The sequence below is a fragment of the Rhinopithecus bieti genome, unplaced genomic scaffold, assembly GCF_001698545.2.
Source record: "Rhinopithecus bieti isolate Rb0 unplaced genomic scaffold, ASM169854v2 scaffold_14404, whole genome shotgun sequence".
Lineage (NCBI taxonomy): Eukaryota > Metazoa > Chordata > Mammalia > Primates > Cercopithecidae > Rhinopithecus > Rhinopithecus bieti.
The window spans coordinates 577,786-586,851 of NW_016807824.1; positions in this window are offsets into that span (position 1 = coordinate 577,786).

Sequence of the window (9,066 nt, forward strand, 5' to 3'; positions counted from 1 at the left end):
TCAGCTCTGGGAAGTGCCCACACCTTTCCTGGGAAACTCATGAATAATCTCCACCTTATTTAGCATATAATTAAGAAATAAACATAAAAATGGGCAACCAGCAGACCATGACACTGCTCTGCCTATAAATTAGTCATTTTTTTATTCCTTTACTTTCTTTTTTTTTTTTTTTTTTGAGACGGAGTCTCTCTCTGTCGCCCAGACTGGAGTGCAGTGGCCGTATCCAAGCTCACTGCAAGCTCCGCCTCCCGGGTTTACGCCATTCTCCTGCCTCAGCCTCCCGAGTAGCTGGGACTGCAGGCGCCCGCCACCTCGCCCGGCTAGTTTTGTATTTTTTTTTTTTTAGGAGAGACGGGGTTTCACCGTGTTAGCCAGGATGGTCTCGATCTCCTGACCTCGTGATCTGCCCGTCTCGGCCTCCCAAAGTGCTGGGATTACAGGCTTGAGCCACCGCGCCCGGCCTACTTTCTTAATAAATGTGCTTTCACTTTACTCTATGGATTTGCCTCAAATTCTTTCTTGCACCAGATCCAATAACCCTTTTTTGGGGTTTGGATTGGGATCCCTTTCCTGTAACATTTGTGTCCCCAGCCCAAACTTATCTGTGGAAGCTCCAACCCTCAATGTGAGGATGGCATAGGAGGTTGGGCCTTCGGTCATTAGGGTGGAGCCCTCACTGATGGGATTAGGGCCACTGTAAAAGGAACCCCAGAGAGCTGCCTTACCCCTTCCATCACATGAGGTTGCAACCACAAGCCTGCCCTCTACAGCCCAGAAGAGGACCTTCACCAGACCCCAGCCCTGCTGACACCTTCATCTTGAACTTTCAGCCTTCAGACTGTGAGCAAAAATTCTACTTTTTTTCTTCTTTATTTCTTTAAACTGACAAAAATTGTACATATGGTATACAAGGTGATGTTTTGAAATATGTATTATGTTTGGAATATGGATTGGGGAATGGCTAAATCAAGCTAATTAACAGACATTGCCTCACATATTTATTTGTGGTGACAACACCTAAAATCTACTCTCTTAGGAATTTTCATGTACTACATTGCTGTGAATTATAGTCACTGTGTTGTACATTAGATATCTTGAACTGACTCCTCCTGTGTCACTGAAATTGCATGCCCTTTAGTCAGCATCTCTAGCCCCCAGACCCTGGTGACCATCACTCCACCCTCTGCTTTATGATATCAACCTCTTTAGAGTCCACATAGAAGTGAGATTATGCAGTGTTTGTCTTTCTATATCTGGCTAATTTCACTTAACATAATGTTCTCATTTCACCCCTGTTGTCCCAAATGAGGGAATTTCCTTATGTTTTAAGGCCGGAATAGTATTTCATTGTGCATATGTACCGCATTTTCTTTACCCATTCATCTGACAATGGATAGTTAGGTTAGCTCCATGTCTTAGTTATTGTAAATGGTGCTGCAGTGAACATGGTGCAGGTCTCTCTTCTGGATATGGATTTTATTTCCTTTAGATATATCCCCAGCAGTGGGGTTGCTGTATCATTTGGGAGTTCTATTTTGAATTTAATAATATTTTCCATAATAACTGTACTATCACGGTGATTTTGAAGATCAATGTATCTCCACAGGGGAGACATCTACACCATCATTAAAAAAAGAGAACAGTGGCCAGGCGTGGTGGCTCACGCCTGCAATCCCAGCACTTTGGGAGGTTGAGGCAGGCAGATCACAAGGTCAGGGGTTCGAGACCAGCCCAGCCAACATTGTGAAACCCCATTTCTACTAAAGATACAAAAAGTTAGCCAGGCATGGTGACGCAGTGCCTGTAGTCCCAGCTACTTGGGAGGCTGAGGCAGGAGAATCACTTGAACCCAGGAGGCAGAGGTTGCAGTGAGCCAAGATTGTGCCATTGCACTCCAGCCTGGGGGACAGGGTGAGACTCTAAAAAAAAAAAAAGAGAGAACAGTGAAAATGAGAGACAAAAGCAGCTGATTCCCAGCTTCAATTTTGTCTATAATACTAATTTTCATGAAGAGCAACATAAACTCCTTGGAGTGCAGTTAAGTCCATATCTGGAGTCAAAAAAACCAAAAACTAAAAACAAAACAAAACACCCATGGTAGGTCTGAAATAACTTTTTGCTGTCAGAAAGCAAAGATGAGCCAGGTGCCAGTGGCTCACAACTGTAATCCCAGCACTTTGGGAGGCTGAGGTTAGAGGATGGCTTGAGCCCAGGAGTTCAAGGCCATCCTGGGCAATACAGGGAGACTCCGTCTACAAAACAAAACAAAACAAAACAAACAAAAAAACAAAACATGCACACATGCACACACACACAAAACCAAAAACCAATTAGGCGCTGTGGTGCTCACCTGTAGTACCAGCTACTTGGGAGCCTGAGGCCGGAGGATCACTTGAGCCAGGAGTTTTGAGTCCACAGTGAGCCTGATTAGGCGGCAGAGCTAGACCCCGTCTCAGCAAAACAAAAACAAAGCAAAAACAAAAGCAAAGATGCTTCCAACAATCAGGGTGACCCCAAAAGGATAGCAGCGTTTTGAAAATACCTCCCTGGGGCTGCAGTGTGACCATTTGAGCATTAAAAACAACCATACAAATGGTTAATTAGAACATGTCTCATTTATAGAGGGAGGAAAGTTAACATACACGTTTCTAATAATAAGACAATAAAAGTATGGAAATAACATTGTGTTGAATTTGTATTGATTTTGTTTAAAAGGAGCGCGTTGACACATATGGGGGTTTTGTTTCTTTAAGTTCATGTCTGTTTATATAAAGTTTAGTTCTGGGTGTGTGTGTGTATCTGTGTAAGCAGGAAAGAGTGAACAAAATCGAGAACCCGGGACAAATGCACTTGAGAAGTGGCGATGGGAGGGCCAGGCTCGCCCGGGCTGAGTGCTGAGGAGGGGGCGCGTCCCACCCATGCAAGCCCCGAACAAAGGCGCCTGTCACTTGTCACTCCCCACGCGGGCTGGCTCTGGAAAGCCCAAGGAAAAAAGCCTCACTTTCAGGAAGAATAAGCCTCAGCCCATGTATCTAGGGAACACGCGATGCTGCGAGAAACCAGTGACTCAACGCGTGTAAAACCAGGAGAGCGTCGGAGGTTCTGACCCCTGAGGCGGAGCAGACCCGAGGCAGCTGCAGCGGCAGCGTGCGGAGATTCAGAGGGCGGAATCTGCAACCAAAGCAACCTGGCCCAGAGATTTTGAATTGACCAATTGGGAGACGTCCCCTAGAATGAATAAGGGCCTCAAAGCCTTAGCATTTTATGCAGAGTCGCAACCACCCAGCGCTGGGAACCTGAACCTGCACAACCCAGTAGAAAGCAACAGTGACCGTCCCTGGCGCCCGGCATCCCTGCGCCCAGCACCCCTGTATCCCCGGCTCCTCTGCAGCTGTACAGCCTGCACTGCAGCGCCCCGCAGTCCCGCTGTCTGCTGCATCGCGCAGGTCTCCAAGACCGATCCCGGGTTGGAGGGGCTCTGCGGCCCTGGGCCTGTGCGCCTTTGCGGCCGGGCGGGTCATTTTCATGCCTAAGGACCCGCCCCTTGCACGCAACCTCAGGTAGCCAGCCGGAAATGGCGTCCAGGGCTCCAAATGACATCTCTTTTCACATTTCAGCGAAACAGCCGCACGCTTTCTCCCCAGATGGCCTCTGTGAAGCCTGAAAATGCCCGCTTCCTCCAAGTCCCTGGGCAATTGCTGGAACGCATCTCAGAGCCTGCGCGAGGCGGAGGAGGGGTATGTGCTTGGGCCACTAATTTTATTTTCTTGGAAACTTTTTTCCAGTCCAAACCGGAGTCAGCTCCTCTCACCCTTGTAGAAAAGGCTCCCGTGGGGGCGGGGCGGGGTAGTTTGGGGCCTAGCAGGGGGCGGGGGGGAGGCGGTCAGCACACCACCCTCCCGCCCTTTGTTTTGCTATTGGAGTTCAATTTCATTCCTTCTCCGTCTTCCATTGACCAGAGAGGAAAGGAAACCTTTGAATTTTGTTTTTAAGTTCATCAAATATCCATTTAGCATCTACTGTGTGCCAGGCATAGCTGTTAGTACTTGGGGTGAACGCATCAGATGAAAACATGCCTCCCTGGAGCTTGCAATTTAGTGGAGGAGGCGGTGAGAGTAAACGTGAGGTAATGGCACAGTGTTGGAGGGGTTTCCACTATAGGCAGAGGGCGCAAGGAGGCCGTTGGTCGCGCAGGACCGGGAAGGCTGCAGTTGGAGAGCAAACCGGGAGGAGCAGCCGCCGTAAGGCCCAGAGTTTGAAGACGCCGCCTCTAAGGGCAGTAGAGGGGACCTGGAGCTGGAGGGTTGGAAGAAGGGTGGTCACAGGCAAGCAGAAGGGGGCCTCAGAAAGACTGGACCTTGTTTTGAGTTTTTGGAGGAACCTCCGTCCTGTTTTCCCGTGATGGCTGCACCAGTTTACATTCCCCTCAACAGTGTGCGAAGGGTCCCTTGTCTCCACATCGTGACCAACACTTGTTGTCTCTTGTCTTTTTGATAGTAGCCATTCTATCAGGTGTTCGGAGACATTTCATTCTGATTCTGATTTGCATTTTCCTGATTTTTTTTTTTTTTTGGCGACAGGATCTCCCTCCGTGGCCCAGGCTGGAGTGCAGTGGTGCAATCTCCACTCACTGCAGCCTAGACTTCCCCGGCTCAAGGGATACTCCCGTCTCAGCCTCTGGACTAGATGGGACCACAGGAACCACTACGCGCCGCCGATTTAAAAATTTTTATTTTGTAGAGACAGAGTCTTCCTATGTTGCCCAGGCTGGTCTCCAAAGCCTGGGCTCTAGCAATCCTCCCACCTCAGCCTCTGGGATTATAGGCATGAGCCACCACACGGACCCTCCTTGACTAGTAATGTTGAACACCTATTGATATACCTGTTGGCCATATGTCTGTCTTCTTGGGAGAAATGCCTATTTAGGTCCTTTTTCTATTTTTAAAGTTAGGTTATTTGGTTCTTGTTTTGTTTTGTTTTTGCTGTTAAGTTGTAGGAGCTCTTATATATTTTGGGTATTGACCCCTTACCAGATGTATGGTTTGCAAATGTTTTCACCCATCCATAGGTTGCCTTTTAATTTTGTTGGTCCAGCCATCTCACTTCTGAGTATTTGCCCAAAGGAAATAAAATCACTGTCACAAAGAGATATTTGCATTCCCATATTCATTACAGCACTATTCACAATAGCTGAGATACAGAAACAACCTAAATGTCCATCAGTGAATGGATAAAGAAAATGTGGTATAGATATTATTGTTACATGCTATACTATACTATAATAATGAAAATTATTCAGATCTGAAAAAGAAGGAAACCATGTCAACAACATGGATGAACCCAGAGGACATTATGCTAAGTGAAATAAGCCAGGCACAGAAAGACAAATAATACTGCATGAGCCATCTTATATATGGAGTCTAAAAAAGTTGGGGGCTGGGTGAGGAGGAGTGCAAAGCTTCAGTTATAAGATAAGTAGTTCTGGAGACCTGAAGCACAGCATGGAGACTCTGGTTAATAATATATCATGAACATGAAATTTACTGAGTAGATCTTACATGTTGTCACTGCACACACAGACACATGCACACACACAGACACATGCACACACACACAGGTAACCACATGAGGTGATGGGTGTGTTAATTGACTCGACTGTGGTAATCATTTCACCATGTGACATGTACGAAGACATCATGCTGTGCACCTTGAATATGTATGAGCTTTATTTGTGGATCATACTGTCAGAGGCATTTGAGTTAGAGTAACTCCATCTTGAACAGGGGCTGGGTAAAATAAGGCTGAGACCTGCTGGACTGCATTCCCAGGAGGTTAGACATTCTAAGTTACAGGATGAGATAGGAGGTCAGCACAAGATATAGGTCACAAAGACCTTGCTGATGAAACAGCATGCGGTAAAGAAGGCAGCCAAATCCCACCAAAACCAAGATGGGGACTAATGTGACCTCTGGTCGTCCTCACTGCTCATTATAATACATTAATTATCATTAATTATAAGTAAAAGATACTCCCCCCAGCATCATGACAATTTACAAATGCCATGGAAACATCAGGAAGTTTCCCTACATGGTCTATGAAGGTAAGGAACCCTCAGGTCCAAGAATTGCTCACCCCTTTCCTGGGAAACACATGAATAATCCACCCCTTGTTTAGCATATAATCAAGAAATGACCATAAAGGTGGCCAACCAGTAGACCTCAGGGCTTCTCTGCCTATGGAATAGCCATTCTTTTATTTCTTTCTTCCTTTTTTTTTAATGGTGAAAAGATATATATATATTTAGAATTAGCCAGCTGGACTCAGTTTAGATGATCCCAATTTTGTTGGTAACATCCAAAGCATCGTAATCAGGAGCCAGTCGAACATATGCTCTCCATCAGGCTGATGAAGGTGTTGACCTTGGCCACGTTAATGTCACAGAGCTTCTTCACAGCCTGTTTGATCTGGTGCTTGTTGGCTTTAACATCCACAGTGATCACAAGTGTGTTGCTGTCTTCTGTCTTCTTCATGGCAGACTCAGTGGTCAGCGGAAACTTGATGATAGCACAGTAGTCAAGCTTGTTGGGGACACTCTGCTGAGGATATTTGGGATGCCTCTGGAGTCACAGTGTCTTGGGCCACAGAAGGTGGATGACATGTGGATCTTCTTTTTTTGTAGGTGGCTATGGACACCTTTCAACGCTGTCTTCTTGGCCTTCAAAGCCTTTGCTTTGGCCTCGGCTTTAGGAGGGGCAGGAGCTTCCTTCTTCGCTTTCAGTGCCATCTTGTGAAAAGCTCCTTTACTTTCTTAATAATCTTGCTTTCACTTTATGGATCTGCCCCGAATTCTTTCTTGCATGAGATCCAAGAACCCTCTCTTGGGGTCTGGATCGAGACCCCTTTCTGGTAACAGTACCTTAATGAAGCTGGGAAAAAATAAAAAGGGACCAATAAAGCATTCTCAACAACAAAGAGAGTGGGGCTTTTCTTTGTAGGGCCCTGTGAGGCCTCCAGGAGATTTCCAAGAAGCAAGGGCTTTGAGACTGTGTGGGTAAAGCTCCTGGGGTTGGAAATGTGATAGTTTTATAACTGTGATGATAGGGGCAGGCACAGTGGCTCATGCCTGTAATTGGGAGGCCAGGGCCTTGGAATGCATGAGCACAGATGTTGGAGACCAGCCTGGGCAATATGGTGAAACCAGCCTGGGCAATATGGTGAAACTACTGTCTCTACAAAAAATACAAAAAACTACCTGGGTTTGGGGAGCCTGCCTGTAGTCCCAGCTACTCAGGAGGCTGAGGTGGGAAGATCACTTGAGGTCGAGAAAGCAGTGAGCTGTGATTGTTGCCACTGCACTGCACTCCAGCCTGGGCAACAGAATGAGACCCTGTCTCGAAAACAAAAAAAATATGATGATGACAAGTCTATCATGCACAAGCATGCTGCCCTGCACACCTGCAGGGATAGTCCCACTGGTTGCACTGATCTGCTGTGCAGGTGTCCTTGAGAATGCAGCCAGGTGGGGTTTCTCCTGCCATCCCAGAGCTCGGCTTATGGTGGGAGTGATGTGACAGTCACCTACTCAGTGCCACGAAGGGAGGTAAAGTGGTGATTGAATGGAAAGTAGTGTGTCTGGGCTCCCTTGCCTTGGGGTTGCCTCCAACAGCTGCTGTGCCTGAGGGACTCATGAAAAGTCATTTTGAAGCTACAGGTTGTGGCATAGAAGGGCTCACAGACAATTTTAGAGTCACACCTATGCTAGGTGAGTCAACTTACCCCTCTCCACCTCCCATCCTGGGGGCAGGTGTCCATAGGTGTTGTCTCTCTCTGCTGTCAGACTTTTCCCAGATAAAGTCCTGCTTACGAAGACCAGAGCTCAGGTGCAAGAGCAGGAGGGGTCAGCCAGAAGGTCAGGGATGGGTTAGCTGGTGAGTCAGGAAAGGGTCAGTGGAAGGTCAGGAGGGGTCAGGCATGAGGGGTCACCCAAAGGGTCAGGAGGGGTCAGCTGGTGGGTCAGGGAGGGTTAGGAGGGGTCAATCAGAGCATTAAGAAGGGGTCATCAGTGACTCAGCAGTGGGTTGGTGGTGGGGCCAAGGCCCCCTGGGGCCTCGCCTGGAAGCTGCTCACTGTCCCTCGGGCCACACGCTGGAGGTCACAGCAAGTTGGCAGGCCAACCTGGTGTCCCTGCTAAAGGACAGCTCCAAGGCCGTGTGTGCCAGGGTGGGGGGACCTCTCACCACAGGTCCTGTGGGCTCCACCCTGACACTTCCTTTTTCCCATGAGCTCATCCAAACCACGACTTGAGTGACCACAAGCCATGGACTGTGGACGTTTCCCAGAGCTCCAGGCTCATACTCACCCACTTGATACTCACTCACATCTGTTCAAGGGGCCTGACCACCCTGCAGAGAATCCTACAGAAGGTTCTCCATGCCCCAGCCCCACCCGAACACTGAGACTTCCCTCAGTCATCCCCAGCCCGGGAATGGCTCCATCCTTCTCTGGTCACTCAGTTAAGTAAAATAGACAAACGAAAGTTGTCCATGCAGGCTGCTGTAACAAAACACCACAGCCTGGGAAAGTTAAAGACAACAGGGTTTAGGGCTCGCAGCTCTGGAGGCTGGAGTACAAGATCCAGAGATAAGTCATAAGTAGAGTTTGTGGGTCTCAAAGGCAGAGGCGTGGCAGGACCAAAATACTGAATATTCAGGAGACAGTGAGTAAACAGAAGGCCTCAGGGGCCTCAGGGCACTAAACATTGATGATTGCTAAGTACACAAGTGCCACTTAATGTGCAGGATCACTAAATATACAACAGAAAGGCACTAAGTAATTCATAGTCATAAAATATACCAGAGACACTAAATATTCAGGATCACTAAACACATAGGAGGAACTAAATATTAATGATCACGAGATAGGCTGGGCACGGTAGCTCATGCCTGTAATCTCAGCACTTTGGTAGGCCAAGGAGGGCAGGTCACGAGGTCAGGAGATTGAGACCATCCTGGCGAACACAGTGAAATCCCGTCTCTACTAAAAATACAAAAAAAAAAAAAAAAAAAA